This window comes from Neovison vison, chromosome 13 (genome assembly GCF_020171115.1).
Source record: "Neovison vison isolate M4711 chromosome 13, ASM_NN_V1, whole genome shotgun sequence".
In the NCBI taxonomy this organism is placed as follows: domain Eukaryota; kingdom Metazoa; phylum Chordata; class Mammalia; order Carnivora; family Mustelidae; genus Neogale; species Neogale vison.
The window spans coordinates 67,466,564-67,485,401 of NC_058103.1; the positions used below are offsets into that span (position 1 = coordinate 67,466,564).

The following is an 18,838-nucleotide window of genomic DNA, read 5'->3' on the forward strand; positions in this document are numbered from 1 at the left end:
TTATACTATTAATTCAATTGTGAATTACTAAATTGTCAAATGTTCATTGTAAATTGTCCACTGGAGCAGAGGCATAAATTAAGGTGGATTGGGAAGGAGTAAAGCAAATGGAGACCAATAACATCTTCTGATGAAGTGTACATATTTTATAGACAAATTGAGTGATACATATTAAGAGGTAAATGAAACAAAAAAAACCAAAATATTTTGGCATATTGCCTTAGAACTTATAAACATTGGTGTAATGGAAATGGCTAATCTCTATTAGGAGTAATCTTTACTAACCATATACTTATTTCTGTATTAAGCACTTAAATCTCTTACGGACACAAGAACTTTGATAGTGATATTTTAATTATCATATTATATATTAGTATGCCTGTTCTTTGTGTGCTGATTTCCTTCATATGACATTCTTTAGCCATTTCCCTGGTATTCTATTTTTAGGTTGTTCCTTTTTGATCCTTACATATATAATTACTATGTGTATCTCTGATTGATTTATTTAGGTTAGATTGCCTTGGCAATGTTGCATTAATTTTAAGTTAAATTCTTAAAAAATTTTTCCTTCTTAAAGAGAGAGAGTTTGTTTGTTTGTTTGTTTGTTTTTATTTTTTTGCCAGAGAGAGAGAGAGCACACATAAGCAGGCAGAGTGGTAGGCAGAGGCAGAGAGAGAAGCAGGCTCCTTTCAGGACAAGGGGCCTGACGTGGGACTCGATCCCAGGACCCTGGGATCATGGCCTGAACTGATGGCAGCGGCTTAACCAACTGAGCCACCCAGGTGTCCTGAGAGAGAGTTTTAAAAGTGGCAGGGGCAATCAAGGCAGAGAAAATGACATACTCAGCACTTTGGAATAGAATTCCCGATGAACATACTTTATTTAAGTATTTAATTTATTTAATTCTCACAACAACCCCATAAGATAAGTTTTACTATTATATCTGTAATTCAGGTAAGAGCACTGAGGCAAGAGAAGGGACACCACAGGCCAAAATGACAAAGCTAATAAGTGGCAGATCCAGAATTCATACCCAGACAATCTGTGCGTACATCCTTTAACCATGGTTTAATGACTGGTCCTTCTTTAGTTTTCAGGCCACATCTAGTTCTAAGCTCATTCAGATTTTTCGCCACTTAAAAAGGCAAATACGGTCATAGATAAACATCTGTTTGACACCTGTTACTGAGTGTGGTGATGTAGGAATCGGAAAAGAGTGTATGTAAACTGCCTGAGGTAATTACGTTCTGAGGCTATGGTTGGTATTAAATGGCAAGAGCTATACATTATCAGGACTTTGAGTTACTATTAGCAACAACCCTTTGACATCCTCTAATTAGTTGCAAGTTATAGCTGGATGAATAAATCTTAAAGGAATCTGTAACCTACAGAAGAACTATCATGTAGCCAAAGCACTAATGAAATATTTAGGATAATTTAACAGAGGCAAAAAGCAAAGTTACCATTATGTTTCCTTTCTAGAAGGCAGAAAGGTGGGATTATCACATAATCTTGTGACAAGTATCCTTGTTAGGAAACACTACCTTTAAATATGGTTGACCATTATGCTTGATACCTGCAATCCAGAAATCCAGTAAAATGACTTGACATTGTTACCACAGTACAAATCTGGAATACCTCTGAAGCCAGTCAACATTTTCCTGTTATGCAGGAATAGGACATTAGGAAAAGAGCCTCCACATTTTAAAATCTTTTTCTTGGAGTAGTGGAGTAAATGACGTTCCCTCTCTGGTACCATGGAAATGCGCTGGCCTAGCTGTGTCGATACAACCTATTGAGGCCAGAAACATACAGCTACAGATTGTGAATGTTTAATTATCTCTGATAGTAGATACCAGAGACCTAAATATTAATGCCTCAATGAACTGCTGTTGGGAAACCACATATATATCTATAGATATAGATATCATATCTCCAAAGGACAAAACATAAAATATTCTTCAAAGAACTTAAAGTTGAATGGAAAGATGTCAAGTCAAAGGAAGAAGAATCACTGTGGCTTTGACTAGTCAGACTAGTATTTTCAGAGGAGATGGAATTTAGGCAAGTCATGAAAATTTGCAAAGAAAGAGATGTAGCATTTCAGAAAGACAATTACATGGGCAATTTAGAAGACATTTATATTTGACCAGGAAGTACGTATTTTACTTGCTGTACATATTTCTAAGTGCCGAAAATTTCCTACCACTGAGACAAAGTGATGTGGATTCCAGCTCAGATAGAACCTCGCTTTTCTAAACCACTCAAGTCAGTTTGGGAATTAACTAGCATTTCTCCTCAGTATCTTCTTCTGATTCATCTTTGCCTTTGAGGCACAAGAGTTGTACTACTTGCTAATTGAGGCTCTAGATGGCAAATGACTTACCTAGCTGCTGGTGTATGAACAGAACTAATAGTTGAATATAAAAAAGTCAGTTAGGGGCGCCTGGGTGGCTCAGTGGGTTAAGCCGCTGCCTTCGGCTCAGGTCGTGATCTCAGGGTCCTGGGATGGAGTCCCATATCGGGTTCTCTGCTCAGCAGGGAGCCTGCTTCCCTCTCTCTCTCTCTCTCTCTCTCTCTCTCTGCCTGCCTCTCCATCTACTTGTGATCTCTCTCTGTCAAATAAATAAATTTAAAAAAATCTTTAAAAAAGTCAGTTAAAGATGCCTTAATACAGCTGAGATGTTATAGAGGTAGTTACTGGCCTGGAGTCTGTCCCACTGTCTGGTGGAGAACAAACCATTCTCTCGTGAAAAGTAATAATGGGCTGGTACAACATAATTTCAAGCACATGGGATCTGAGAAATACACAAGCAAACTAGTATTGGCAGAGGATGGTCACAACTGATCTTAGTGAATTTTTAGTCTCATTATACTTTAAAACCACACCAAGAACCCCTAACAATCCGGATACAAGGAAATAAAATAAAGCGCTTCAGGGGCTCTAAAATCAAAGGTAAGGAGCAACAGCCCAACAGTTCAAGTTATCATGCTGCCTGCCGTTCTAATTAGTCGTCAGTTAACCTTCTTCGAGCTTCGATTCCTTAACTGTACCACAGAATAATGATTCCTGCCTATAGAATGAGGTTGTAACAGAGACTGAATGAGATAAAGGATGGGAAAAGCATCTACAAAGGCAGGTGTGGGGTGAACCAAGGACTTCGAGTTAGGAGGAGGCTAGAACACTAAGTTAAGCAGTTGCTCTGGCGGGTAACCAGGAATTGATTGTATAATTTTAAGAAATTATATGCAAACTGATGTGCATGTTTCCCAAGTATTCTTCAGACATATTGGTAGTTGTATTTTTTTTTTCTTGGCATGAAAATGCAAAAGAAAAAAGAAAGTTGTAAGGTCTTTGTAGCATACATAGATGTGTCAGATGAAAAAATTCCTGGATCCTGCATTTTTTTTCTGTTGGTATAGAATTGTACCTGATATAATATAATATATATACTGGAGTTCTGGACTTACCATTGTGCCATTTGAACCTCACAACAGTCCTCCAATATGTAACTTGTTTTCGTTTCTGTAATAAGCAGAAACCAGAAAGGTTAAGTGCCTTGCCTAAAGTCACACAGTGGTAGGAATTGGACTTGAAGTTACTGCCTTCATTCTTTATATCATACATTGTTGTACATGAAAGGGTGCTTATTTCTCATGGCTTGATGTTTATTTAGGACACTATAGAGAATATTTTAAACTCATTCATTATTTTTGCTATGATAATATAAGTCAAGTACTAGCATTCTAGAGATGTGCTTACTAATAATTTAGCAGTGAATTAATTAATCAGGACTCTTGTGTGCAAATAATAGAAACCTATAACTAACTTAAGCAGAAGATAATTTATTGACTCACACAACTGGGAAGACCAAAAGGTGAATCTCGTCTCTTTGGAGCCGGCAGTTCAAGTGTCCTATTCCTCCATCTCTCATCATCTCTGCTTTCCTTTATGATGGCTTCCTTCTCAGGTAGATTCTTCATGTGGTGCCAAGTGATCCCCAGCAGCCCCAGGTTTTACATGCTACTCATTGTACATGATCTCAGAATGGAAGAGTAATTATCTCTCAGTAGCCACAGAGTCTCTGAAAGGGGCACTGATTGGCTCTGCTTAAATCCCGTAATACCCTGGGAACAAACCCATTGTCACCACAGGAACCTGGCTTTGATTGGCCATATAGATGATGGAGAGCCTCTCCAGTTTGGAGAGAGTAAGTTCCTGCAGGGAAAGGATAGTAGGCTAAAAACAAACACAAAAGCATTAACAGATGTCCATTATAAAAATAGATTTTTTTGTGTGAATCAAGGTATGATTTGAAAAATGAGAAAAAAAAAATTGAGGAAAACTTCACTGACCAAATGTTACAGGTAAAGGAGAGATAATAAAATTAAACTTTCAAAGAAAAAAATAACAATAGCTAGCCCTTCTATAACATTTGCATTATAGCCAAGCACTCTATATATATGAATTCATTTACTCATCCCCAACCTTTGAATAGATACGATAATTGTTTCTGTTTGGAAGATGAAGTGCTGTAGACACAGAGGGTTAAGTGACTTGCCTAAGTGGGGCCAGGGTGCAAATCCTGTCAGCTAGCTCCAAGGTAGAGGCTCTTATCTACTACATTTACAGCCTCTTGATTATCCTAATGGATTTTGCCATGCTGTCACATTAAATTTTTAATATGCTTTCACTAGCTTAGAGCTACAGTAGCAACACAATTTTCAATAATGTCTTAAAATACAGGGAAACAAGATCATGTTGTGATAATGACCTGAGTTGAGAGCTCTTCCACTTAGAGTAATGGTGACCCCATCCAAGTTACTTACTCTCTTAGGTCTCAGTTTTCTTGTCTGAAATATGGTGACAGTAATTCCTAATTCACTGGGTTTTATTAAGTACTAAATGAAATTATACTGGAAAGTGCTCAGCCCAGTGATTGACATAGCTAGAGTACCTTAAATATATGAACACTTTCTGTTTTCCAGCCACTTTACATGATCGGTGTATCTGTCTATATATATGTATTTAGCTATACGCACACACTTGTATATAATTACTTAAAGTTATATGTGTAACTAAACACATTTAATTACAGTTATGTATAGGTATTTATATATATATATAACCAAATAACACATTATAAATACAGCTAAATAAGAATACATGTATACAATAAAACACTCCAGAATGAATCACATGATTACAACTAATTACACAAGAGAAGACTTTTGGTAATCATGAGATGGGAGTTTGAGAATGTTACAGTTCATTCGAAGCCAGTGTTGTGTGTTTCATCTTGTTTCATGTCGTCATTGTGACTACTAGATGGGTGTTTGACACCATCCAGTTTTCACATCCAGTTACCCATCAGTGATCAGCTTTATCACATACTAAGTTCAGTTTGGCCCTCAACACATTCATCCTATGACCTTTCTCAGTTCCTTGAAAGGACATATACCTATTTTAAAATACTTACTTGATTAGGCAAATTTGTCTTATGGAAAGAGCAGCCCATTTTCCCTTAAACATTTTTTAGATAATTGGGTGAAACTAAGGAAAATGATGACTTACCTGATCATGCGTCAATATGCCCTTCCTTTCATTGCATTTTTAGCAATTCCAAAAGAACAAGAGATAGATCAGGCTATTCTCCATGTTTACCACATTTGGTACGATAATAAGGGTAAATCTTGGATGGACATTGCCAAAACATCAGAAAATTACAAACAAGACTCTGTCTATGATTTAAGAAGTAGATAACAGGAGTGTAGGGCTTAGAAATGGGAATTGGAAAAACTAGCTAATAGGACACAGGAATATTGGCAAGGCAAGGGATTTCTAATAATTTTGCCAAAGAACCTTCTTGATTATGGCTCATTTTAAATAACCTGTCGTAGTCTAGCTCTAGGTCTATAGCAGGCATTTTTTAACTTCGGCATGCCAACAATTTTTAGTTAAAAATGGAGATTCCCAGTCTCCATCCCCATAAATAGCAATCCCGCCCTGAGAATGTAAAAAGTCCATGGATCACACTTTCAAAAACGCTGCTCCAGAGCCCTGATCCTCTGAAAGATCTGACAGCTGAAAAGTGTTCTAAATTTTTTTTCTAAAACATTTTTAAAATAAATTCCCAGGATTTAAATATAAGTAAACTATAAAATTCCTAATTCCCAACCTCTTTCTGCACTCACATTTTCTTCATCAGATATTTAATATCAGGACATGTAATTTCTTCCAAATATTAAATGTAGTACAATATACATTGTCATGAGATTGGTAAGAATAGAAAAAGCTTCTTGACCAGTTTCTTCTGTGAAGAATAAAAAAAAAAAAACATATAAACTCCAGGAAATACAAAAAGTTGTGTAATAAAGTTATATACAATACAGAAGAAACTAACATAGGTGCCATGATTTTGAGCAATTAAAAGAATATGGGAAAAGAGAATCCTTTTTACACATGAAAATTCTCCTTTGAATGGACATAGTTTTGCAAATTTGATATTATAGGGTATGGGGGGAGGCATTATAATTTTATAGTTCATAATAGTTACATATAGATTATTCCACATATTATTGGTTTAAAATTTTAGATAACCTTTAGACCAAGCATGTCAGACTTTATTATACTTATGCAAAAGAATGTAGATAATGAAACATCTACAATGCTGAGAAGGAGAACAGAGAAGAGGTAAAGAGAGCTCTAAGAGCCATAGCTTTCACAGAGTTCATGTAAGATTCTGCCTAGGTGAATGGACTGAGTTATACAAATTTACCTGTATATGATTTAATGTATAATTTAATCTTAAGAGTTAATACTTGTGAATAAATATTCACTCTATATATTATATACATATTCATATTATGTGCCAGGCACTGTTCTAAATTACAAACGTGACCAATACATTAATTTTAGGATAATCTCATTACTTGGGGGAAGGAGGACAATAAGGTCTAGGAAAAAATGAAATGATTCATTGTCCTTAAAGGGAGGGAATCTGTTTTGTTTTGTTTTGTTTGTTTCGTTTTTAAGGTGGTTCTCTCTTTTTTTTTAAGATTTTTTAAAATTTATTTGACACAGAGAGACATAGCGAGAGAGGGAACACAAGCAGGGGGAATGGGAGAGAGAGCAAGCTCCCCGCTGAGCAGGGAGCCTAATGCAGGGGCTGGATCCCAGGACCCTGGGATCATGACTTGAAGGCAGATGCTTAACGACTGAGCCACCCAGGTGACCACAAGGTGGTTTTTCTCAAACTCTGTGATAAAGGACCAGTTTTATTTTATCTTGATTTCCAAACATATGGACTAGTACTTTGTAAAATAAAATAAATGTGACAGCAGTATCAGATTGCTATAAAAGTTTCCAAAGACTTGGTCTTACTTTCTATACTTATCTCGCCATAGACCAATGAACAGATTGGCAGTGGTTTATGGACCTCCTCTGAGTAGCACTGGTTTAAATCAGAAGAAATTTTTTAAGTAGTTGAAAGAGGTAATCTCTGGAAAATGGGTCTCATAATGAGATGTGAGGTTTTTATTTTTCATTTTGAACTTCTTTTGCTGATTAATTTAGATCTTTTACCAAGTGCTTGTAATACTTTCATTACAAAATAATCAAAGTGGGGTGTCTGGATGCCTCAGTCAGTTCAGCTTCTGCCTCTTAATCTCAGCTCAGGTCTTTCTCTCAGGGTCGTGGGTTCAAGTGCTATGTTGGGCTCCATGCCCAGCATGGAGCCTACTTTAAAAATATATAAAAAATAAAATGAACAAAAGTGTGTGGAGGGGAAAGAAGGCTCCAGAAATAAATGGAGTACAACCTTTTATGTAACTATCATTCTTCCATGCCTGGTCTGAAAATGTCTAAAATTTTAAATACACAAACAATATATGTAATATTTTATATATAAGTTTTATTCACCAAAGAGCCAGGATTATGTTTCCTTTCCCTTAACACCAGCTCTTGTATTGTGACTGGGCAGATGAAGATGTAACCTTCACTCTAAACCTGTGCCCACACGAAGGAGAATTTTCAAGTGTGAAAGTCATACAAATTCTCTTTTCCTGTATTCATTCAATTGCTGATAATCGTAACATACATCTTAACATATTCTTTCTTATGTATGACTTTAGTAGGCAGCTTTTGTTTTTCCAAGAGTTTTAGAGGAAGAAGGGAAGTGACATAGATAACTGAGTGATATGGGTTGCATAGCTGGTAAAGTGAGATATCACAGTTCTCCAGTGCAAGTCATCATACCAGAATGAGGACAAACCCACAGCAATGGGAAAGCATTTATTAAAGTCAAAAGTATATGTCCATCATTTAATTGAATCGATGTGTTCCATTAGAGACACATGCTGAATCTGAGGAAGGTTAGCAATAGACAGTGAAGATCACCTGGGAAATTACTATTTTTTTTCCTTCTGAGTTTTGATATTCCTTTATGTGCCATCAGGGAGGCATGCAGGCAGTAATCAACACAGAGGCAACCTTGGCAATTGTCTCACAATGAGCCCCCAACCCCCGCAGACAGAGATCATATTCTGTATTCACAGGTGAAGTCTGAAGGAGCACCTACTCTCAAATCACCTGCTGTGTTGTTACTGCTCAGCGTCAGAGTCACATGGTTAGATGGTATTATCAAGAATTAAGAGCTGACAGGAAGCTTTGACATTCCACATATTAAAAGGGGTGGGGGAGGAAAACTCCTTGCATGAATCCTGTAGCTTGTCTTCAGTTCAAAATGATCAAATAATGACAATGCCCCAGTGACATGGGCTTTTTCCACCTGTATACTCAAATAGCCTCAATGTTAGTATTTCTGCCTCCTCCTTGCCCTGATAAACATAGCTGTAATTTATTCTTCCAGCAGGTCTCAATCCTAGGGTGACATTGATGCATAAGGTAGAATACATGGCATCTCGAATCATGGAATGGCTATCCTAATATACCACTACATTTATCAAAGCACCTCACTTTTACTTTAAAAGCAATTTTTAACCATTCAGTGTGGTTAATTCAAATAAAATTGGTCACAAGTGTGTTTTTCCCTCAGAAATTGAAGATGAAAAATACAGCCAGTACAAACACAAAGCAAAGCTAAATAAAAGCCTAGCACCAAGAATACCACATGGTATGTTTTCAAAATCCAACAGTGTTCCAGAACGCTAAACACTTAAGTTGGAAGTAGCACTTTGCCATGAAAAGGAACCAGCTGTAGGTCCCTCTTGCACTACATATTGTTCAAAACAAAAAATAACCCCATTGAAAATAAGCCTTGGGTAGATGAGACCCAGAAATCCAAATGTATAAGAAACAAAAGAAAGACAATTGTCATTTTAATAATTAAACTCTGTTTGTAACAGTTTATGAGGCTTGCAGATCCGGCAAGCCTGCTGAATATTAATGAATAGATTGATTTGTCAACATATTAGCACCACTGTCAGACATAACAGCATGGAGGAGATGTGAGGGGACTAGCCAGTGAACTGCTTCAAAATGCTTGACTGAGTGCCAGGAAATTCTATCACGATTGGTAAACTAAAGTGAATAATGTGGGTTTGAACTTCCACTGGAGTTTAATAATCCCCGCTTGAAATTCTGGAGTTACTTATATTTCCTTTTTTTTTTAAGTCATGCAATTCATTCAATAATAAGGAACTTTAAGATTATGAACCAAAGGCATAGAGTAATATTTTAAAATCTGATAGAGTGAATTCTGTATTATGTATGTGTATGTATGTATACATGCATTTCAAAATCTAAATGAGATAATATATGAAAAGATGTACCTCCAGGAAAGGAATCATTTATTTTGATAGTAAGTAAGATAAAACTAATAGAATTTTCTCTAAAATACGGTAATTTGTAGACAGAAACTGCTGAGAGGTTTTAGCAAGAATATTGGCATTAAAAAAAAAAGAATATTGACATAGGTGCTCAAAAGTTGGTAGTTTATTTGTCCCCCAAATTGAAGTGTTTCCTGTATATCTCAATTATAAAATTAAAATTTCACTTATGAATGTATATCATAATTGAGTTGAAATATGACATCTGAAATGTCAGGGCAGAGGAGCAGTGAAGTTTAAAGCACTCTTTGAGTTTGCTTTCTTCTATAATGACAACACAGAATACTCCAAAGTACAGCATCTTAAAAATCTTACTTAACCCCTATACTGCTCTATAGTTCCAAGATATCCAGAACATTCTTAAATTGCTTCAGTGAGAGAAAATGCAAAGTTCCATGAGGAGCCCTGCTTCTTCTGAATTTGACCCTTGCACAATCGGCAAAAATATCTCAGTGTTTACATCCACTGGTAGAGTAAGCCGGCTTCTTTTTCCAAATAGAGGCTCATATCAGAGGTTTGGAAGCAGCTGTCATGCCACCCCTGAGCTCCACTCCCCTCCTCTTTTCTCTTCTCTTGGGCAGTCAGCTTTTCCTTCAGTCTCTTGTTCACCCCGGTCCAAACACGCTCATCTTTGTCTATGGTCTTTTGAAATCGCCTCAAAACTGTTCACAATCAAGGTTCTGTGAGTCTAGCTAAGTGTAAAGTGAAGCCGCCTCTTCCTCATGATGAAGAATACATTTCTTTGAGTGTGGCATAAACTCACAGTTGAGCTGGGAACAAATGATGAGTTTACTGTGGATTTAGAATCCGGAATTCTTTCTCACGGATGTTGTTGATAAGCCAGGTTTCCCGAGTCTATGCTTCAACCTTTCCTTGGCGGGTAGGGAAGTGGGACCCAAAAGGAGGACTTCACCCTGAAAAGAGGACTTCGTTTCATTCATCCCTGTTAAATGTCATCTTACTAAGAGGGCCCATAACTCCAGATACAGTTACTTTGGAACTTATTTGTGTAATCCCCTTCATTTGCTCTTCTTGTTGGCATCCTCTGAATCCTAAAACCCTTTTGTGTCTTCCCTGCAGAATACTGAACCAGATGGGGCTGAGGACAGATAGCTTTCTTTGTGTTTAAAGACCTTTCTCTATGTTTACGTCCATCCATTCAGGGGCCCTTTGGACGACATGAAACCAACTATTAATTACTGTCAGTGTTCTCATACCCCTAGTTTTTTGCTACTCAAAATGTGGTCTAAGGCTCTTCCTGGGATCTACTAAAAGATAGACTCTTAGGTCTTACCCCACATCTACCAAATCAGAATTCTCAGTGCAGGATCCCTGGGTTATTCATAGGCAGGTTTGTAACACGCTTCTGAGAAGCACGGTTGGGCAGTCGTTCTCAATGCTAGCTGCACATACTAGCAAACACTCGAGGTGTTTCTAAAAATACTGATACCTGGAAGCCCCTCCCTAAAGATTTTCACTTGAACCTGCAGCTTGGGTATTAGCATTTTTTGAAAACCAGAAATGCAGAAACCTCTCCAAAGGATTTTAATGTGCAGTGAAAAGGGGAAAAAAAAAAAAAAAGTCCACCCGAACATCATTAGGATCATATAAGTGTATTTCAATTTCTACCTTAAATTTTGAATCTCTTTGGCATCCATTTCGGGGCTGCTGTATGCTGTGTTTGAACAATTCATGATTTCCGAGATGGTGTTTCTAGTTTTCACAAGGAAATGAAATTGAACATAAAGCAAAGGCATAACCGTTGGTAGAGTAACTTTCTACAGAGGAAAGAACTGGAAAAGGAAAGATACCGACTTGAGTCTGGAAGGGTCCTGCGCTTTGTTGGACTGTGGTCCTTGACTTCAGACAGAGTCAGAGGAGGATTTCCAGTGGCCTTGTTTGCGGCCTGCAGCCTCGAGTTTCAGCCCGGGAGGAGCGGCCCAGTTAGTGTTGCCGGGCAACAGCTTGCTGGGTTGAGAGCTGGAATGTGAAGTGTTGCAAAACGATTTTTAAAATAAACACACAACTTACCATCAGCATGAAGCAAACCAAGAGAAGTACTGAGCACTACACTGTGACAGGCAGGGAGACGGAATCGAAAGGGAAAAATGAAAAAAGAAGGCAAGGAGCTCGGTGGTCGACGGATGATGGCCCCATCACTAGAATAATAGTTCTGATCTGGTTTCCCATTTGAAAATTTGTACCTGACTAATTGTGGGTGGACAGAAGACAGTGTGGGAAAAATGTTGAAAAGGTACTGTTTCTGGAGAAAAGAGGTCAGCCCATGGGATTCACAGGTAATTTCACTTCTGTTAGATCAACATTGCAAAATAACATGATCTCTATTGCCGGTATTCTCAGCATTATTCTGAAATTCTGCTAGGAGTCCCCAGTACTGCGTTCGATTACATTTTATTGAGTTGTGAGTCTTTCCATCCAAAATAATACGAACCATATGCACACAATGTGGATATTAAAACTTAGAGCTGAGAAAATGGCCATTTAAATTTCTAATTAATGTATTCAATCTACCAGATGCTGTTTAGCGAGCATTTTTCTAATGCACTGAATGATGCATTTTATTTTAAATATTTATGAAACTTATGTGCAAAAATCAGTACATAATCTGTGTGACCTTAAAGGAGTAAAAATCTAGTGGAAAGGGTGGGGGGAGGTCAGGCATATACTGAGATAATACAAGATGGGAAATGGGAAGTGACTGAGAGTTTTAACCCGTGGGACCTAATGTATATTCAAATATGGCCAGTTCTATTCATTTGGTAGGATTTTCTCCAGGTTTTGGACATCCTTCAATTTAGCCATAGTAACGGCATATGCAAATGTGCTATCTATATAGGGAGAACCTATTTTTTTTTTAAAGAGAGGAAGAAAGGTCAGGGGAGGGGTATGCAGAGGGAGAGGGAGAGAGAGAATTTTAAGCAGGTTCCACACACAGCACGGAGCCCAACCTGGGGCTCATCTCACAGCCCCGAGATGATGACCTGAGCTGAAATCCAGAGTCCTACCCTCCTACACTCAACCGACTGACCCAGCCAGGCCCCCACAGAGAATCTGTTCTGTCCATACACTTGGTACTTGCTTTGAAATACAAAATGACTGCCATATAGTCTCTGCAGTTTCAGAGGTAATTCTGAATTTTGATGCCAGAAGAAAATGGAATCTATACAATTAACACTGCGATGGAACATTTCTTTTCATCTTAAAACACAAAGCCCTTCAGCACCTGCATATACCATTTAGTTTTGGTTCTGTTCCGATATACTTGTACACCTGGCACACAGGCTACCCAGAACTTTAGCTCTCCTAACATCTGCTGAAAGTTCCATTCCAGCAAAAGAGAACGTCTGATTAAATTTTCTCTGCACTTTCCTGACATTTTAGTCTTTCAGCTGATGGGGGCAATGAGAGAAATTGCTGTACAGGAAGTTAGGGGGGAAATAACCATGTTAGCCAAGAATTTATTGTAGCAAAAAAGAAACCTCGGGCTTCAAAAAACAGATTTTCTTTTCTCTTATTTTCTGACTTATAGGAAACACTAGTGTGAATCCATGGCTAGAGATGTTTTAGAAGGCACAAAGGATAAAGTATTCTTTTAAAAATGAAACCTGAACCATACAATTGCCTAAAATTTTCCAGTAAACAAAGAAAAAGGAAAGACTTTGCCCACATGGCCTCTGTTGTGGGATCCCAGGCACAAAGGTTAAGAAAGAATTCTTGAATTTTTTTATGGTGCAACTTCATAAGGTTATTTGAGTAGCCCAGGACAGGACCCATGAGCAGACAGGAGCTGCACTTCTGCTGATTGAAGCTGATGGTTATATGCCTAGTGCTCAAGGGGGAAGGTGCGGGGAGTATTACATCATAAATGTCCTCTTCGAATTTCTACTCATAAAACTGCTTTCATAAGATTTCTTTGGTGCTTATCATTCAGTTCAGTATTAGCTATCGGTGAGATAGACAGGCAGTCATGAGACCCTTTAAGACTGGAGCAACCAGGGGCGCCTGGGTGGCTCCGTCGTTAAGTGTCTGCCTTTGGCTCAGGCTGGGATGGCACCCCGCATCGGGCTCCCTGCTCAGTGGGAAGCTTGCTTCTCTCTCCCTCCCACTCCCCCGGCTTGTGTTCTCTCTCTCACTGTGTCTCTCTCTGTCGAGTAAATAAATAATAATAAAAAATAAATAATAGATTTTAAAATAATAATAAAAAGAATGGTAGCACCCAGCATGTATTTGATCTTTACTGAAACTCTGCAGGCTATCGGCAGCCTTCTGGGCTAACGGTGAATATTTTTCTGCTTCTCTCCCTCATAACCTTGATGGGGCTGTCCAAGGTGTTTAGAGAGCTTGGATTTATTTATTAATGACAAAGAAGGGATTGAGTTTAAGGAAGAGAAAGAGAAAGGCTAACTCCCAGAATAAATGGGCAGGAAAATCAGAAAAGCAATCCTACCAGTCTCTGAAAAAGTTATGATATTTACTGCAAAGAGAAGGAGAAATCAGCCAGTGCCCATTTTCTCCTGTTTTCTTCAGGGAGGCATGGGGAGTCTTCGAACTGAGAGAGTAAAGGGGGGAGAATGTGGAACAAAAAAATATATATATAATGCCAGGGAATAGAGGAGTTCCTGCATAGCTTTGGCCCCAGCCAGTGTCAGCTCTTCAAAATGGCATCTGCTGATTGCCCAAAACTGTGGAGACCAGCACTGTGTTGCAATAAACGTCAACTCTTGAAAGGCAGGTACTTGGATATATCCTTTTTGCTCTATCTAGGGAAGGAAGTGTAAGATATCAAGATTTTCTGAGACATTATCTCCTTCTCCAATATCCCTTTCTCATGGGACTACAGAGACCTCTTCCCCAGCTGCATATCCTCATGGGTTCTGGGGAACCTGGAGTTTCTGCCTCCTATCTTCCGCCTTGGGCACTGGCATCCTGCTCTGCTGCAGTGCCAGCATGTACCTTCCCTTCTGACTTCCCATGCTACATCAGTCCTCTTTATTCCTGTTTCCCACAGCTGGACCCAGACTGTGCTTCTGGTCTCCGTTGCTTAGTTTTGAGAGTAATTCACAGAACGGCCCAGTTTTGCATCTAACTCTCCCATTTTCTCTCCCTCCCCCTCCTCCCCTGCATTCCCTCTAAATCAGATTGCTGCACCTAGATTTAAGTTTGGGAACTGGAGTTAAGACCCCCATCTGGACTTTTCTTCTGATTGCTGGCTCTCTTTTGGGACTGCTGGGACTATGCCCATTTTACTAGTCTTTTTGCTTATTTGTTACTCGCTTCCTCTTCCCTTAGCTTGGATCCTCTGCACTCTTAAATTATACCTAGCAGCTTCCGCTGGGAGTTAGCACCTGGGGATGGGGGGGGGCAGGGGGTGGTTGTATCACAAGAAAGAGGACACTCAGTGGCAGCTATAAATATGATAGATGTTAATGACTGCATGTTAAAGAAGCTCACAGTGGTACTCTTAGAACCATTGTGAGTAATTTTTAATAAATCATCGATAAAATGAGAGAGATGCTAGAATACTTCAGACAGGCCAGAGTTTTCTGAATTTCTGAAAGGGGGAAAGAATAAATTCTAAAGTCATTCAACAAGAAGCTTAACATTTATCCTTGACAAAATCCTAGACTGAATGATTGAGTAGATAGTGTGCAGACATTTAGAAAACAAATCCTGGCCCTTAGAAGGAGATGACTATAAGTCAGTATTAGTCAATATTAGTTTACTTAAAATTTTTTCTGGACTAATTGAATTTTCTTTTAAAATAAGAATGGTAGAATGAGTACTACTAAGGACTAATGTGCCTTCAGTATAATAAAACGTTTGGAAAAAATCTCCCATCTATCTTCCATCTTTAGAAAAGATGATAAAGTAGGGACTGGATGGCAGTACTCCTGGGAGGCAGTTGCCTTTTTTCATCAGCCTTGCTCAGAGAATAACCAGTAGGGGGTTGTGATCTAGGATAGAGTCATCCAGCCTCATATTAAAGCATTTTCCTTACCGGAAAAAAAAAAAAAAAAAAAAAGGTTTCTTAAAGTCTAATTAATACATAGCAGATAGACTCATTCAGTTGGAAGTGGTAGGTAATTAGGATGTTTAGCCTTTATGGTAGGAGGGGCTCATATCACATTCAGAATAGTCTTTGAACACCAAAATGTTGAGTTAAACTCACAGAAGAACATGAGAACATAAAAGTATAGTAAAAACATAATTAAGAAGAATTTAATGTTCATAATTAGAAAAAATGTTAAACTTAATTTTTTTAATTAATTATTTTATTAACATATAATGTATTATTTGCCCCAGGGGTACAGGTCTGTGAATCACCAGTTTTACACACTTCACTCATCATAGCACACACCCTCCCAAAAGTCCATAACCCCACCACCCTCTCCCTCCCCTCTCCCCCCAGCAACCCTCAGTTTGTTTTGTGAGATTAAGAGTCTCCCTCCCAGTTCCATCTTGTTTCATTTTTTCCTTCCTTACCCCCCAAGCCCCCCACCCTGCCTCTCAAATTCCTTATATCAAGGAGATCATATGATAATTGTCTTAATTAAGTTTTAACATTCAATCAGTTAATAATAATGAGTTAATAGTATGATCTAGTTACTATATGCCATAGTCTCTAAGAGCAAGGGCTTTGGAGCCAGACCCCTGGATTTCAGCCTCAGTCCAGGAGCTTTCTGACTTAGGCCAAGTTACATGACCTTTTCCTTTTATATAAAGTGGCAATGAAAATAATAAAAACTACTTTCATAGGATTGTTATCAGGACTATCTAAGAATATGAATGTGAACTTTAAAAACCCTCAATTCTATGCTACCTGAATTAATATCTATGTGTACAAATAAGTCAGTTAATTACGAGGAAGCTTCTGTCAACAATGAATAGGAACACTGAAGAAAAGCTAGTGAAAGTCAAAATAAGGGTGCCAGGGAAGACTGAGGAATGTGAAGGAACAGCTGAAGGAACGCTAGGTGGAAGCTGAAGCAAAGGGGAATTGCTGGCCCTAAGGCTTGAAAAACTGTCATACAGAATAGAGCCAAGTTCGTGTGGTTTAGTTATAAAAAGACAGTTTGTGGCACAATATAGGAGAAACAAATTCTTGTCACTAGTATCATGTAACTCATTGACCTAGGAAATAGTTTGGACCATGGGAGACCGTTTCATACCGTCTCCGGTGTGTCTGTGCTCGCGCTCACATTTTGCCTTTGCAACTAGATTGGGAGCTTTTTAGGGTTAGAGCTTTATCATTAAAAAAAAGCTTTTGTCCCCTAAGTTGTTGCCAAGAGTCATTCCTTAGGGAAGATTTGGTGAATGAACAGATGAATGAATGGTTGACACCTGTGAGGAACATAGCCAATAAAGAGAACATTGTGAAAACAAAACAAAACTTTAGAATTTCTTTTAGGCACTTTGGATAGTGCAGTTAATGGTGGATTGTATGACTTGATGGATGTTTTAAGAGCTCCAGAAACAGGGACAAGTAGAATGGAGCTCTCAAACACAAACGATGGGCCTATTTTCGGAATAATACCACATGCCCAAAGTTAATTATCCTGGTTTTTTTCCTACCAAAACCTACAAAATGTTTATAAACATACAAACACACACACACCTATTTTTATCCGCACATGTATCCCTTCTAATTCTCTCCTTATATCCTCAACTATTTTCTCTTGGCGGTACTTGCCATTATTTTGCTGTGTTTATTCACATCGCCCGGGTACTGCGGCTGTAGTCAAACTTGTGATTGTGTGCTTCATTCAGCAGAAAAATTTTTCCATCTCCACATATTCCATTCCCTTCAGACGCTTACAGTTTCTCCTCTGGCAGTCCTTCCCTTCCCATTAGGCAGTGTGATTCACCGTTGGGGTGCATTTGGGCACAAACCAGACCTTTTGTTGAGTTACTGTACTCCTACCTTCCTAATTATAGAATTCAAAGCAGAATGAGTGAATTAATAACATGTATTTATTGCCTGCAGGGTCCGGGGAAGCGTAATGCCGTGGCGCACTTACAGTAGCACATAAGCTCTCCCGTCTCCCCTCATCCTCCATTTTGCTCTGTGACTTCACAGCAGCAAGAATGGAAGGTGCACTTTACTCACCAGTGAGTAAATCATGTGAATGGCTGTTTTAAAGCACATGCCCAATTCACAGTTCACTGAGAGAACTGTACTTTCAAAAGCTCTCTGGGAACACATGCATGGAATTTGAAATTATACTAAGTACCGTGTTTCCTGAGGTACCCTAACTAAGGCAAGGGTGTATGGGCCTAGACGGCATTGAAATGTGTGCTGTTGCATTTACTTTCCCCAGTCTCAAAGAATTCTGAGATGTTTGATTCTCCAGCCGTTCAAGCATGCAGACAAATATTTGGAGTATTAGTATCAGAGAGAAGAACTCTGGGTTGCCAAAAGACTCTAGAAATAATTTCTCTTTTCCTGATAATGAGAAGGATTCTGATTCATTCTGTCTGAAGCAGTCTGTCCTAGTTGCCTCTGGACCCCTGTGATCACCTGTATTTCAGATCCATACAGGCTGATGGGGACCATACTATAGAGTCAAAGGCGCTTGGTTGGTTGGGGAAGTTGGGGAATTGATTGACATTTTTTTAATATCAGCTTGATTAAGATTTGGAGGGGAAAGATCCATCTTTCAGGAAACCTAATGACCAGGGTAGGTTAGGGGTAGAAATTAACTCTGGTGAAATGTGAATGCTTCCATTGGTTTGGAAGATTTCACTAAGCTCTTTTTTGAGAAGATGCTAAGATGAAGGAAATACGGGAAGTTATTACAAGCATAAGTAAGTGTAATAGTGAATTTAATAAGTTAACTATTAGTAATCTAGGCCAAAAATATAATTTTTACAAAGGTGTCATGTCACATGATGCTATGGGTATCTCAGGTGATCTGTAGACTAGATAACTAGAAGAATCACTTTTTTGGGGTGCCTGGGTGGCTCAGTG

General features: G+C 38.5%; 1 protein-coding gene across 2 annotated transcripts in view; it reads left to right on the forward strand.

Annotated features, from left to right (window-relative positions):
* Positions 1-18,838, forward strand: part of PRKD1 (protein kinase D1) — a 333,946-nt gene that overhangs the window by 312,255 nt on the left and 2,853 nt on the right. The gene's annotated exons all lie outside the window — the stretch shown is intronic.